Source organism: Danio rerio, chromosome 19, assembly GCF_052040795.2.
Source record: "Danio rerio strain M-AB ecotype USA chromosome 19, GRCz13ab, whole genome shotgun sequence".
In the NCBI taxonomy this organism is placed as follows: domain Eukaryota; kingdom Metazoa; phylum Chordata; class Actinopteri; order Cypriniformes; family Danionidae; genus Danio; species Danio rerio.
In genome coordinates this window covers 27,347,501-27,362,728 of record NC_141039.2, presented here as the reverse complement: position 1 = coordinate 27,362,728, position 15,228 = coordinate 27,347,501, and the positions used below count along the sequence as shown (strand labels likewise).

Below are 15,228 nucleotides of genomic sequence, written 5' to 3'. Positions count from 1 at the left end.
CAGAATCAAGTGCTTTTAGTACAAATAAACAGCCAATATCTTAATAATTTTGCAGGTAGTAAAAAAAATAAAATATTACAGAAAATACAGTCTAAACACTTTTTAAATCACTTTAGAGCTGGTCTTTTAATGATTCTCTAACATAATGTCTGAAGTTCTGACAAAACAGGTAATTTTCCCTCACATTTTAAGATTATAAGGCTGAACGGCTTGAAGTGCCATCAATTTACACAGATTTCCCTGTATTTCTCTGTGGCGATCAGGATATCAGAATAATTAACCCAGAAAAAGCCAGAGCAAAGCAAACACTACCAGTTTCTCTGGTATAAATACAGCAATACAAAATACAAAAGAGTGATATTTTACTTTATCCAATCCGATTTATTTAATGTCAGAAAAAAAGGACAGAATCGCATCAGCATTAAATGAATGAAAATTAATTTTTATTCAATTTGTTAATTGCGACATTCTTGTATGCTAGCCTAAGTTTCATATCTGTGCTCTGGCCTCTTTTAATGCTCGGTTTACAGACTTCATATTATTAAATTATAGTAATATATTTTTTTGCATGCACTTGGCTGAAATAAACCAAATAAGCGATTTCCATATTAAGTTCTGATTTCTGGTCAGTCAATGTCCTTCTGGTACTTCCTGTGGAAGTTTGTGTTGTCCCACTGCTTATCCTTTCTTTTTGTACCCTCTTATTTTAGCTCTCCTCTGGTGTAATTGTGCTCCTGTGGGGTAATTACAGAGTCTGAGCTGTTGGAAATTGTCGTGTAACACTTTCTCCCTGTAAGGGTCAACAACAGCACACAAGCTTTAATATAGTCTGACGACATGAAGAGTCTTGGCAAACCCAGAACAAACTGTCAGAGAAATCGAAGCTGCCATGTGATAATTGATTTAATGAACACATAATGCTAAATATATTTTGTTGTTGACCATTTCTAACAGGGTTCAAATTTAAGAATGAGTTCTATTTATAATCATGACGGTTAAGCTAAACTGATGTTGAATAGTAAACCAAAAAGTCACACAACATAGCAACTGTAATTGTCCATCAGATACCACAAGTGACCACAATTTTATTTAATTTTGCTTGATTGTTTCCTCATAAAAATAAGATTTTTTTTCTTAAATAATTTTCTCTGAATTACACTCTGTACTGTCAGCATACTTCTTTTCCATTATATTATACTGTGCACTAAAGATAGTCATGCATTTCAAATAAGTGTTCCTTTTATTTTCTCTAGTTACTCATATATTATGTTCACCTGTGCCTTGTTTAGTAGGGACTGTTCCCCTGTACCAGTTTGGAGCTTTTATATCAGTTTTTGTTTTAAAGGGATTCATGAACACACACAAAGGAAACAAAGTAAACAAACTAACAAAATAGTAATACAATAATGAGTAGAAAAATTGTAATAATGTAACTTAATTAAGGAACTAAAATTAATTAATTATAATACTTTTCATTTTCACATTATATATATGAGGTCTTATTAAAACGTATAATAGAGATCAGAATTATCAATTGAAAAGCTGCATTAAGTGTGATTTTGAAAATTTAAGCTTTAGGGTTTAGTTATTAATTATTGCTCTTCTTTGATTATTTTAAATTGTGATTTAAACAAAACTGACCAATATGTGGTAACAAATGATTAAATACATACTGTATTAATACATAACTGTAACAGGTGATTGGGGTAACAACAGAGGTGGGGATCCAGAGATGCTGTTTATTAAGAATCGTCAGGCAGGCAATGGTCAAAAGGTAGCAGGCAGTATTATAAGGCAAATCCAGAAGGATAGTCATGGTCACAGGCTAAGAAGTCAGTTTAGGTGGCAAACAGCATAAACAATTTAACAAGGATCAATAGGCACAGCAAGGCTAGACAGGAATAACACTTGGTAATGTTACAAGGGAACAAGAGTCAGCAACAATTTGTGTGTTTGTGTGTGTGTATTTGTGTGTGTGTGTGTGTGTGTGTGTGTGTGTGTGTGTGTGTGTGTGTGTGTGTGTGTGTGTGTGTGCGTGTGTGTGTGTGTGTGTGCGTGTGTGTGTGTGTGTCTATGTCCTGAACAGTTTCAACTGTGTGTGTTTGTAATCGGGGGAATCTGGGCCATGTATGTGAGTGAAGTGCATGATGGGATCTGTAGTTCAATAAAGTGAACTACAGTTCAACCGCTCATCACCAGTCTAATAACATCCTTGCAGTGAAGCATGGTGGTGGCAGCATCATGCTGTGGGGATGTTTTTCAGCAGCAGGAACCAGAAGACTAGTCAGGATAAAGGGAAAGATTAATGCAGCACACTGTAAATTCTAACATGTTCAGTTTACTTAAAAAAAAGTTTGGAAACCGATTGCCTTATTTTTGCAATATAAACTTACAAGGAAATCTTAAGTTAAGTTTAATTATTGCCTTGAAGTAAGAAAACTAAAACTTATAAAGTAAACTAACTGTTAAAAATTATGTAAGCTTAATAGAAAATTCTAGTTAACATACTTGTCATTATTTAGTAATCTTACTTAGGGTTTTATAGTAAGATTACTTTAATAACTCTATTTAACTAATACTGTTCTACCATGTTCAGTTAACATCTTGAATGCTAGTAGTCTCAACATTGTTTTAATCCACCATTTTAAGTAATGTCAACTAAAGAAACTACGTGCAATCGGTTTCCACATTTTCTTCAATTAAACTGAACATAAAATATGTAGTTCAACCTACAAGTAATGACATTATACAGGTCTTAAATGTAAACATTTTATTTGACAAAATTAGCAGAATTTCACAATACACTTGTGATATTTTAGTATCACAATACACTTGTACACAATACAGTTTTGTAAAAACCTGTTGTAAAGTGCTGTAATATACCGTAAACAGCAATACAGACAAAAAATATAATAAACATGTTCAACCCTAAAACACAAGTTTTCGAAAAGGTTTGAAAATCTATCAAAAAAACTTTAAATACTTGACACTTGGAAAAAAGATACTTGAATTAGTGTAATTAAACATGCCATTGCACCAGCACCTTAAACATGGCAGCATATAGACACTCACAGAGGAACAGATATTAAGCTTTAAAGCTAATTTGTTAGACTGTGTAGTTTAGATTTTCCTACAGAAAATATCACATTAGTGTGGTCAAAAGTATTGAGTTTGGTATCAATCAATACTGAAATATTAAAAATATCCATTTTCCACCAGCATTTGAGTGCTACTGAGCTCGTTCTTAAACACCATTGATTGGCCACTGTGTTCACATGCTCAACAGAAATGACTGTGATTGGCTGTGACTGTCATAGGTTTACCATTTTTCAGGAGTCCAAACAAAGTTACACAGACACTGAAGTGTTTCAAAGCCATGTCGATAGCTGATTTGTTTAGAAGCTAACATATAAGCTATCTGGTGATGAATCGACTGATCGACAGTGCTTTGAAGTTATCCAGTGTCTTTGTATCTTTGCACCTGGTGAACAGTGGTGAAGTGTGGTAAAAATAATGACCTTCAAAGCCAATCAGTCATATCTACTGAGCATGTGAACACAATGGCCAATCAGTTCTTGCAATGTTAGTGGGAAAGGGATGGACTTTTTATTTATTTATTTCAGTACCGATTGGTACCAAACTCAATACTTTTGACAACCCTATAAATCACAATACACTTTTTTGGTAAAAAAAAAAAAAAAAAGTGTTTTAAACACCAAAATGCTGCAGTCCTAAATGTAACACTGCAAACAGCAACATGTTAAAAAGCAACACTTTGTAATTAAACATGCCATTATACCTGAACCTTTAAACATAAAGCACAGCAGTATATAGGCACTCGCCGAATAAAACACATTACGCTTCCCTCCCAGCAAAAGCAACACACGTTGAACAAATTCAAATGCATTGCTCAAAGTCTTTGGGTAGTCCGAATTCAGTGTGTAAATCAAAGCAAAAAAAGAGACATACTGCATGTGGCAAAGTCCATAACCACTTTTCCTTCCAGTATAAAGGCCCACATTGCATCCATAATGAGGTTCTTTAGACATCTTCACACACGACAGTCAGCAGGCCAACATCTTCTGCACTGAAGTCCGACTCTACAATTACATCCTATGAATAGAGAAAGAAAAATAAGTAAAGTTTGATATTCTAAATGGCACTAATAAAGCCTGTAGTGGCCAGGAGACCAAAAGCAGAGGTGAAAAAAATACAATTCCTTGTGCTTAATTTAGTAACACTTTAGTAGGAACTAATTACCCTATTAACTAGTTGCTTATTAGCATGACTATTTGTGTTTATAGTACATTTTACATTCAAATGCTTCTTATAAGAAGGCCTTGCTATGGTGCTCCTTTTCCAATGTAGACCAACACGATGGATTTGCCTGTACTGCTTCTACTAGGCTTGTCATGATAGTGGAATTTATTACCAATCCATATAGTAATTTTAAAAACATCCATTTCCTGCTAACATTTGAGCATTGTTGAGTGTCATTTCTGTTAAGCATGTGAACAGAATGGCAAAACAGTGCTGTTTAAAAATGTGCTCAAAAGTGCTTAAAATGTTAGCAGGAAATTTGCTGCTTAAAATTGCAGCAGAGATTGGTACCAAATTCCAGTATCTTGAACATGATACTATTCTAAAGGAACAATAAATATTTTTAATTAAAGAAACACTGTAATGTAATAAAAAAACTGCAGTAAAAGTACTTTTAAAACATTTTCAAGAAATTAAATGCAAATGTGTGAGAAACCAATTGGTGCTACATAATCAATATAAATATTTTGTAGGGAAAACTTAATCAATTGGGAACCGATTCATGAATGCATTTGGTTTTGCTAGATTAAAGCAGTGAGTCAAGTTTGCATTATTTAGCACACTTTTTAAAAATGTATTAATAACTATTTTTTTTTATAAGAAAATTGATGTTTTAGTAGGGCTTTTAGAACAAGGGTGCAGCCATCTACAATCCCACAGCAGGTGACTTCACAGGGTTGGTTATAATACGGATCATCTTTGACTTTGTGGCTTTTAACACTATCTTTTTACATCTTAATCCAGCAGGTTCTTTCAACTAAAATTATATTTCTCTCAACATATTACATAGGTATTACACTTATTAAGATTTTTTTTTTCAAGCTAATCTTCCTCCTTTTCAAAACAAGTGTGTTTAAAAATTAAAGAAATGCATTCATTACTTCACTGGCCTATGAAGCTAACTGACCCTGTGACGGCACAAGCTGCTGTATTTGCAACATAGCAATGCTCTTGCTCCAAAGGCCATAATATAACATCCCTCTTACTTTCAAATACTTACATTAAATGCATTTGTTTTATTTTTATAAAATTGAAAATTTTTATTAATAAGTGAAGTAAACTGGAATGACTGCTTCATTTCCAGTCTAAGAAAGCAGAAACAATAATACTACTTACAAAACACATCCTGAAAATTTCTTTAGACTCATCCCTCTAAAGGACTGAAAGACCCCGGAGAACTGCTGCCAGATGACCTTGAAAAAGTAAAGACAGGTAGACATGCATTATAGCCCAATGAAAACATCAAATGCAATTTATTGCAATCAAATGCAAATTATGATTCAAAGATGATGTCACAAAAATACCTTTGAATTAGCATGTTGAAAATTTCTTCTAGTTTTCTTCTGCAATTTTCTCCTGTTTTTTTATTTTTATTTCAATCAAACGAGCAGTGTGTGTCCAATGCAGCGTAGAACTTGGATCTCACATTTCTTCCTGATATTCGATTGAATTCTGCAAAGATCCAATCAAAACATTAGTCATTAATAACATTCAAAAACACAAATTCACAAAATCACACAAAGTTTTGAAAAGAAAACAAACCTTCTGCAGCACTTGCATCAGCTGGTGTTTCCTCTGTGACTTCCTTCTGGATGTCACTGTTGTGCACAAAAACGTAAAGTGTTATTGACATGGCTAAGCAAAATTCTAAAACAAAAAACAGAAATCAGAAACACATGCAATGATACAATGCAATGCCATTTAGCAACAGATGTTACCCTTTAACATGACATAGTTAAATGTTCTTGAATAATAAAAGCTGCCAAATACTCCCGGCGCCTGTCATCAAAAGCATGAGCTATACTTGTCACCAAACAGTAATAAACACAACCCCCGATTAAATATAATCATGGCATTGATGCTGGTGTGCCTTACTTTTATGCGCATTAAAAGTGGAATAAATATTTGTCTCAATTGATGTCTTTAAAAGGACACTGAACTTTCTGACTAGGGTTGCACGGTTTACCGGTACTATGGTAGTATCGTGATACTATGGCTCCAAGATACTGGCGGTGCCACTGTAGTTTGTAAACGGTAGTATTGTCATTAACAGTCTGCCTACAATACATAATGCTGCATGTGAAAAAGTCACTAAAATACTTACACGATTCAGCAACAATAGATCATTGTATTTTAATAGTCTATGGAGCCTTCTAAGGTTGTAAAACTGTAGAATTTGCGCCTTTTATAGTAGCCTATTGCATATTTTGTGATGGTTCATTTTGAATCGGAATTCGTTTATTTCTGTTCCTGTCAATATGATATAATAGCTACAACAACCGTGACAATCTATTAAAAAGAATGACTCATAAAGTGAAATTTTGAATTACTTTGGATTCTTATCCGATAATAAGTGTGAAAAAAGTATGATAGATGAAAAACCCAAAATAGCAACAGGAAACAATTTTTGACCACTTCATATAGCCTAGGTTTGTTGGAAAAATGCTCTTTTCTTTATGTATCTTTATTTTAATGTATTTTTTGCTGGAATGAATACATTTTAGGTGAAGAGATGTGCAAATACTTTTTTCAACAATAAGGGAATTATTTAAATTCAAGTAGGCCTATAATAACATATACAATATATTATTTCTGACATTTTTCTTTATTTCATGGATTTAAGTTATGAATTACAGTATTGCAATACTACTTGGTATCACCATACTTCAGCTGGTATAGTATTGTAACATAAATTAATGGTATCACAACACAACAACCCTATTTCTAACTAGTCCTCAGATGATTATTCAAATGGACAAAATATTCGGACTATTCTTGATCATGCAGTTCTTTGCTGAGAATTTTGTTAAATGTACTTTTAATGCATTAAACGATTTAAAATTACCCTGACACTCAGTAAGGAGACAAAGTAACGTTAATAGAACAATTCATGAATATGTTCTATGGCTTGTGCGGTATTGTTCAAAAAGTTTTCTTTGATGTGTAAGTGCAAAACTTACATTTCCACTGCATATCAGCTCACAAACTGGTAGTCTGAAATAAAAAATAAATAAAGGGTATAATGATATTACAAACCAAATATGCCACTCACAATGCTCTAATGGTGTGCTACATTTTAAACAACCTTGTAATTGTTCAAATTTATTTGCCCTAAATTGTTAAAAATTAGTGAAACCTTCTTTAAAAATGCAAACTAACAGGTTTGGCAAAGCCTGTTTCTTTACAGAAAGTTTGCTTATAACAAAGGCTTGTTGATGCCTTTGTGTGATATTGAGCAAACAAAGGGATGTTTCTGTGCTTGGTTGTACGAGTTATACCACTTCATCATTAACGTTATCCATCACACATATTCAGTCGCGTCTGGTCAGATTTATTTGTCATTACAGCAATACAAAACATTCAATAACGTAACGGCAACACTGGAATAAACCTTCAAAACGGCATAAAGAAAAGACAAATAGCATATAAAACAAATAAATGAGTTAATTAAATATCTCTCGCATTTTCATAAGTTTAACTTTAAGTTTCATAGGGATTGTTAGCATAAGCACACTTTAGCATCATGTGTAAATATGTATCTGCCTCATACCGTGACACGAATCGTAATCGCATCGAAATCCTAAATTACCTACGACACTCACGGGTCCATTTTGAGCTGAAACTGCTTTATAATGTTCTAAAAGCCTCGGCGGGTTAAAACTGCTGCTGCCCCGGCGATCATGGAGAAAAAAACGACTGGTCTGGTCATGAGCCGCTCGCTGACGCCGGACCGAATCACAGCTGATCTCCTCACCTGCTTCCTGCAGGTGATCTCATAAAAGTAAATCTTTAAAAAAAAAAACACGCATATTTTCGTCACAACAAGCGCCACTAAAGTTCAGCGATAACTAACGTTACTGTATTTGTAATGCGGATAAATAGGTTTCGTTTTCTTTTTTATAAATGTAGACCTACAGCTATGTGTTAACTTTACATCTATTTGAACGGATCATTGCGCGCGCTCTTGCTCTCTCAGTGCATCATTTAAAATGGCGCGGCCCGCTCTTTTAGAGCATAACGCCCACTTTACAAATTACTACTAACTTTACAAATTATTAATAGTTATTAAAAAGGACTAAGCAGCTAAAATAGCTTATCTAGTAAAGTAGACAGTATTGCAAATAACGTGCAGTGGTCAAAACGTTTAGTCACAACATCATGGGCTATTAATTAGTTCACAAAACAGCAAACAATTTCACAAAGTGCAGGAAATAAACAGATTACTGATATTATACAAATAAAATCAAAGTAATAATTAAAACGAAAAGTTTACCTTGATTTACAGCAGTACATCTTCTCAATATGAAATCCTGTCCTTCAATGGCGGTGCTGGGTGGCGGTTGGTTGTGACTCGGGATGGGGGATGGGAAATCACTACCCAGTACGCATGCGTAACAGCATGGCTTAGCCCTTATAAGCAATTTTACTCAAATTACATTAGTTATGGGAACTTTATACCTTACTATGTCAGCAACACTAATGCATTTCTAGTAAACTCAACAATTAGCTTAAAATTAAGTAAACACACTAGAATTTTGATAGTAAGGAATACTATTCGCATTTACAGTGCAATGTACAGAAACATCCTGAATGAAAACCTGCTTCAGAGTGCTCTTTACCTCAGACTTGGGCGACAGTTTATCTTTCTGTAGGATAATGACCCAAAGCACACCGCCAGAATATCAATAGAGTGGCTTCACAACAACTCGGTCAATGGCCTTGAGTTGCCCAGCCAGAGCCCAGAACTAAATCCTATTAAACATCTTGAGAGATCTGAAAATGGCTGCACACCATCGCTTCCCATCCAACCTGATAGAGCTTGAGAGGTACTGCAAAAAGGAATGGGCAAAAATTCCCAAAGACAGTTGTGCCAAGCTTGTGGCATCATATTCAAAAAGACTTTAGGCTGTAATTGCTGCCAAAGGGGCATCAACAAATATTGAGCAAAGAATTCTATGAGTACTTTCTGGATGCACTGTAGATAAAAAAAAAATCAAGATTATTAGTTTACCCTGTTATTCCAAATGCTTATGGAAATGTATACATTTTTAAAGGTTCAAGAAACCCTGGAGTACTTTTTTTTGAGATTTTAAAAGATTTTTGTGTATTGAGCATCAGTTATGGCAATGTTAGCACCTGTTAGCTTTAATTGTGACTCTGCTTCTTAATTATTTATGAGAGCACGTGCTTTCCGAAGGCAAGGCAGACCTGCCAGTGCCAAGCTGTGAGACACGGACCCACGGCACACAGTATTTAGCCGTTCATGAAGGGTCGTATGTGTTTGTTTCCATGATCCATGGGGTTTATTGCATGTTTTTCCCAACGATGCTGTCAGGGCCGATACAGCAAAGCTGTGTGTGTGTGCAGCAAGCATTTTGTCTGGAGAGCAGTACGAGAATTGGAGAATGGCAGACGTTGTCTTTTATCAGGACTTCCTTCACAATTAGACACATCGTTGTGCTGCTGTGTTTGCCTAAATCCTCCAGATTACCCTCCAGATTCAGACCCAGGGCAGAGTAAAAAGTCCTCATTTATAGTGTTTATATGAACACGATTATCTTTATAATGATATAAATTCTGGTTATCTGTGGATGAAATTACAAATAAGATTTGTAGCAGGGCATTAAATAACTTTTTATTTCTTTGCATTTTACCTTTGTAAACTATAAAATTTTGCGTCTCCTCACGGTTTGAGTCTCATTTTGTGAGCTAACTGACGTTAGTTTGCTCCCCTTCTTTTCCCCTGCTGGCCACGCCCACTCCTGCCCTTTGCATGCGGAGCTCCACGCCCACTATAATGCATCTTTTAAAACAATTCTGTGGTAGACCTAAACCGAAAGTGGGGGGTGTCATGACCCTTTAACAATCCGTCAGTGCAAAAAAAAAAGTAAATAAAAAAACATTGGTTACCAGCATTCTTTAAAAGATTTACTTCCAAAGAAATTCTACAGGCATAGCACAAGGGTGAGTAGTTTATAGTGTCAAAAAAAAAAAAAAAAAGTGTTTTAAAACTTCAATTTGATGTTGACTTCATTTTTTTGTGTCACTATGAACAGCATTGTTCATGTTAAGTTTTTAAGGTGTGACTTGGCAAAGAGTCAGTTCTGTTTCTTTCTCTCTCAGTCCCTCATATTGGTGCGTCATGTGTGCTCTATAAAGCATGACCTTTTCAGTGCTGTCGTCTCCCAGCAGGACTGATGAGTCTCTAGGGCTGGGAGTGTTGAAGGTTTTCGGGGGGGTATAGAGTTCGCCTCCAGGGTTCACCTGTCTGGGGCATCAGGGCCATCACCTCAGTACCCGCCTGCCCTTCTCCTGGATAACTGCTTTACTTTACTCTGTCACATTTCCACTACCACACAGCATGGACTCTAGCCAAGCAATTTAATCCAATACAGTGATGTGGGTCTTGTTCAGCTCGGAGTCGGTGATGCGATAAATGTGAGTGCATAAACTCTGGGAGCCAAAAGACGGATAAGAAATTGAGTGATGAAGGGGAATCGAAAGGGTGATTGACTGACAAGAGTGATAATAGACCTGCTGAGGAAGCGCTTCATTTTTTTCATTTATACCTTTGTTACAAATAAGTGTGCATGCACTGAATGCACTTGTAGTGTACTTGACAGAGTAAAGTATGTGTATGTTGTTTTATAAAATATATCAAACAAAGAAAAGCACATGTAAAGATCCTATTTAAGTAACCTTAAATAGAGTTCACATTATGTTTTCAAAAGGGTAGTTCAACCAGAAATAGATATTTAATGTTAATCTATTCACCTTCAGGCTATCCAAGACGTATGTGACTTTTTTCTTTTTCCGTAGAACAAAAAAGATGTATATATGCAATTCAAGTTAACCGCTAACGGCACTTTAAAAGTAAAATTACCACAAAAACAAATACATATGTTATTTGTATGTACATATGAAGAGCTCAGACCTTTAAAGAGCAAAAACCTTTAAAGGGGTGTTCCAGAGTGTCTTTTTTTAGCTATGTTGTGTTTATATGCTAAGCAATGTGTGCTTTTGGCATGATGCCTTTTCATATATATTACTTTGATTATATACTGCTACTCAGCTAACATGAAAACAACTGTCATATTTTCTAATTGCTTCGAAAAACGCCCTAAGATGTTCTGATTGGTCAGCTAACATCATGTGCTATTGTAACGACGGGGAGTGACACCAACAACAGAAGGTAGGATCCAAATGCAGGTTTATTCAGAATTTTCAGGCAAGCAGTGGTCAATACCGGCAAACAGATGTATGAGGGCAGTCCAGATTCGAAGTCAAAACAACAGGCAAATGGTCAGAGGCAGGTAGCAACAGAATTAAACAAATAAGCAAGGCAAAAATCAAAACACGGCAAAGGAAAACGCGTTGTAGTATTACTATTACAGTTAACAAGACTTGGTAATGTGAATGAGTGTGTGTGCTGCTTAAATACTGTGTAATCAGTCTGAGTCTAATCAGTGGAGAATTGGGGCAGGTGTGTGTGTGTATGGCATGACTGAATATGTAGTCCATTTACTGGCAGATTTGTAGTTCCATGAGTGAGTGTTTACCAGCGACATCTGGTGGTTTGTTCGCTGGTGAACATGACAGCTATGTTTCACGGATCGGCTCTACGCCATCAGTAAAAAAGCATCATGCCTCTTGTTGCATGTGCTGTGCCTCTGCTGTGTAAATACGGTCAGTGTATCTGTTAGCTGTATTAGTTTGAGCATAAATTAGACATGAAATGAAGAGGACACAGCTGAACCTCATGCCTGCTCTCCGAAATAAAATCGGACAAGTATCTTTCACATATATTCAGAATAAGCATGTTCAGGGGCGTCGCTAGACCCCATTTACTGGGGCACGTGCCCCAGCTGATGAAACCAACGCTGATGAAAGCAATGTAGTTTAATCAAAAAGCAAACTGAGCATGTGCACAGAAAAAAAAAAACTTACCCGCGCACCTCCTACTTGACGCTGACACGCTGCTCTGCTCCCGGTCCGGTTGTGAATGAGCACGCCGGAAAAATATATAAAAACATAACAATATGATGGTGATCTTATTTATACTGCATGGCTTCTGATAGATTTTTTGGGTATGAAGCAGAAAGGAGGGATGAAGTCAGGGAGGTTAAACTTAATAATCCTAATTGAACCCATGAGTCGGGTCTAGGACAGATCATTCTATAAAACATATATCTTTTGTACTTTATTGAATTGTCTATAGAATTTAATTTTAATAAAATGAATATTCTATAGCATTACTCCAGTTGTGTCTTTAGATTGCTTTCCAGTTACATTTCTGTTATTTATTTATAATTATATTATATATATATATATATATATATATATATATATATATATATATATATATATATATATATATATATATATATATATATATATATATATTCTGTATGGGCCAGTAGGGGTTTTCTGTGCCTACCACACTCTCAAAAACAAAGGTACTCGATCTGTCACTGGGGTGGTACCTTTTCAAAAGGTACACATTTGTACTTAAATGGTCCATATTGGTACCTCAAAAGTATATTTTAGCACCTAAAAAAATTAAGAGGAAAACTTTTGTACCTTTTAGGTACTAATATGTACCCTTGATGTATTAATATGGACCTTTTTAGAATCAAATTTGCACCTTTTTAAAAGGTACCACCCCAGTGACAACTTGCGTAGCTTTATTTCTGAGAGTGTAGGCTCAGAAGGCCATTATCATCCATCCACATGAGTAATCAGCTATACTAATAGAAAGACTCCAGATCCAGATCCGTTTTACATTACTGTGGTGGTTGGGTTTAGGGTTGGGGTAGGGGTAGACGCTAATAAAATACAATTTATGGGAAATGTAATTTAAATATTATAAATAATACTAGTTAACTTCTGGCCACAGCCCTATGTGATCTATAGCTGATTAACCATGTGGATGAATGATAACACCCTTCTGAGCCTAATAGTTGGTGCAGAAGGCCTCTCCTGGCCCATATCTATCAGCTGATAATCACTGATAACGCCCATTCAATCGAGTGATAACGTTCAAATCGGCTGTAAATGAAAGGCATGACATATATATTTTATGCTCCAGTGTGTCAGCAAATAACCTACTTTCTCCCCCTTTTTAAATGTCAGCAAGTGTTACCACATTTTAATTTAGCGTGCTTTTTAACAGTCAAAAAGTCATCTCAGGTAAACTGTTACACATAAAATCCTAGGTTTATTCCACGACTTATCTGAATAACCAAGTAGGCCAGCCTTGAATAATGTGATCAAGACTGAATGCATCTTCATAGGCTCTATGTTAATCCTCAGCACTGGCCAGGATGATTTGAAATGAAAGCGAGCAGCTTATGCCGTTTCTATCTGACATGCTTTTGCAAATGATTCATTTGGACCATATGGCTGAGTTGATGCCATGGTACAACATGGCACCTTCACTTTCCAGCAGCACTGAAAGGCTCTGGCAGACTCATCCTCATCTGGCAGTCTCTCGGTCTCCATGACGACAGTGAGGCAGCTTCGCGCCACTCACACGACCCTCTGGTTATTAAAACGCAGCTGACAGCTCTTCCTTCAAAATAAGCTGTCAATCTATTTGCTGTGGAGCCTTTGTACTTGAGGTCATAATAATGAAGGGACTGGACCTATATTTAGGTATGTCTCAAAATGACATTGAGAGATAGAAAACACACTCATTTTCCTGCATTCACACTATTACACAGAGTGTCTATGTGGACAGGTCAGTCCTCGAAAATAACCAACTTCAGTAAAGTGGACTGACTGAATTGAATGCACACTTCTCAAAAAAGTATACACAAGTATGTGCCAAAAAATTAGAATATCGAGGCATAGTCCATTTATTTCAATAATTTGTTTCAAAAAGTGAAACTTGTGTGTTATGTTAGTTCACTACACACAAAGTTAAATATTTCGTCTTCATTTGATTTAATTTTAATGAATATCTATTAAAGATGAAAAAAATCCAGTATTTCACATTAATAGATTATTTAATGTGTCCAATAAAAAACGATCTTAAACACGTTGACCTACTAAAAAGTGTGTTAATGTCCTGTATTATGTCCTCAGTACTTTGTTGGGCCACCTTTTGCACAAATTACAGCATGAAGGTGTTGTGGCATGGAGGTGATCTCACTGAAAGAACTTTTTGGTGTGGTAAAATCTAATAAATTTACTCTTATAATTTTTAACTTGTAATATTGGGTGCAGGGTTTTATTTGTGCCGGAACAGGCCGGATCTGGATGTGGCACCTCTGAAATCTGATCCAGTACCTCATTTTACTGATCCCCCCCTTAACCAACCTCCTCCTTCATCTGCTGTTTTTTTTTCACTTTCTTCCGTGACTCCCCAACCCTCTTCACTTTCGTCTACGACACCCCCGCTACGCCCCCTTTCATGCGCGACACCCCTCTGACATCCACCCCACCAACCTCCAATCTAATAAAATTTATTAAATTGATAAAAAAAGCAGTGTTCCTTTTGCTAAAACATGAGCTATAGACTGTATGCCTGTTTGGTCACTCACAACAACTGATATCTTGGAGCCAATAGCTAGACTGTACAATAGGGCCCATAAGATCCACAATAGACTTTCTGGATGGACACATCATTGTTTTGCTCTATCACTCTCCAATGCTTTATCATTTCAATAGGACATCATGAACATATGAATTAGACTGTACTATACAGTTTCAAACAGTGCTACCTCAGCAGCCCTTTGTGCTTTGGTTCCAAAACATAATACAAGGACTGATCGTTCCACCGCATCTGCAAAAATTTATGTTTGCTGTTACTGGCTTTTAAAAACTGGCTTTTAAAAACTGTTATGGACAGATCTTGCTTTTATGCATTCACAAAAGCCTGGAATGAGATCCCACAACATCTAAAAA

General features: G+C 35.8%; 1 protein-coding gene and 1 long non-coding RNA gene across 4 annotated transcripts in view; one reads left to right on the top strand and one right to left on the bottom strand.

Annotated features, from left to right (window-relative positions):
- rims3 (regulating synaptic membrane exocytosis 3) overlaps positions 1-15,228 on the top strand; it is a 146,617-nt gene that overhangs the window by 35,900 nt on the left and 95,489 nt on the right. The window lies entirely within an intron of this gene.
- LOC141379103 (uncharacterized) lies at positions 2,756-8,662 on the bottom strand. The gene is made up of 6 exons (XR_015516817.1): positions 8,594-8,662; positions 7,281-7,314; positions 5,863-5,918; positions 5,625-5,772; positions 5,437-5,513; positions 2,756-4,113 (listed from the first exon to the last, which is right to left on the bottom strand). It is a non-coding gene; the product is annotated as an uncharacterized LOC141379103 (long non-coding RNA).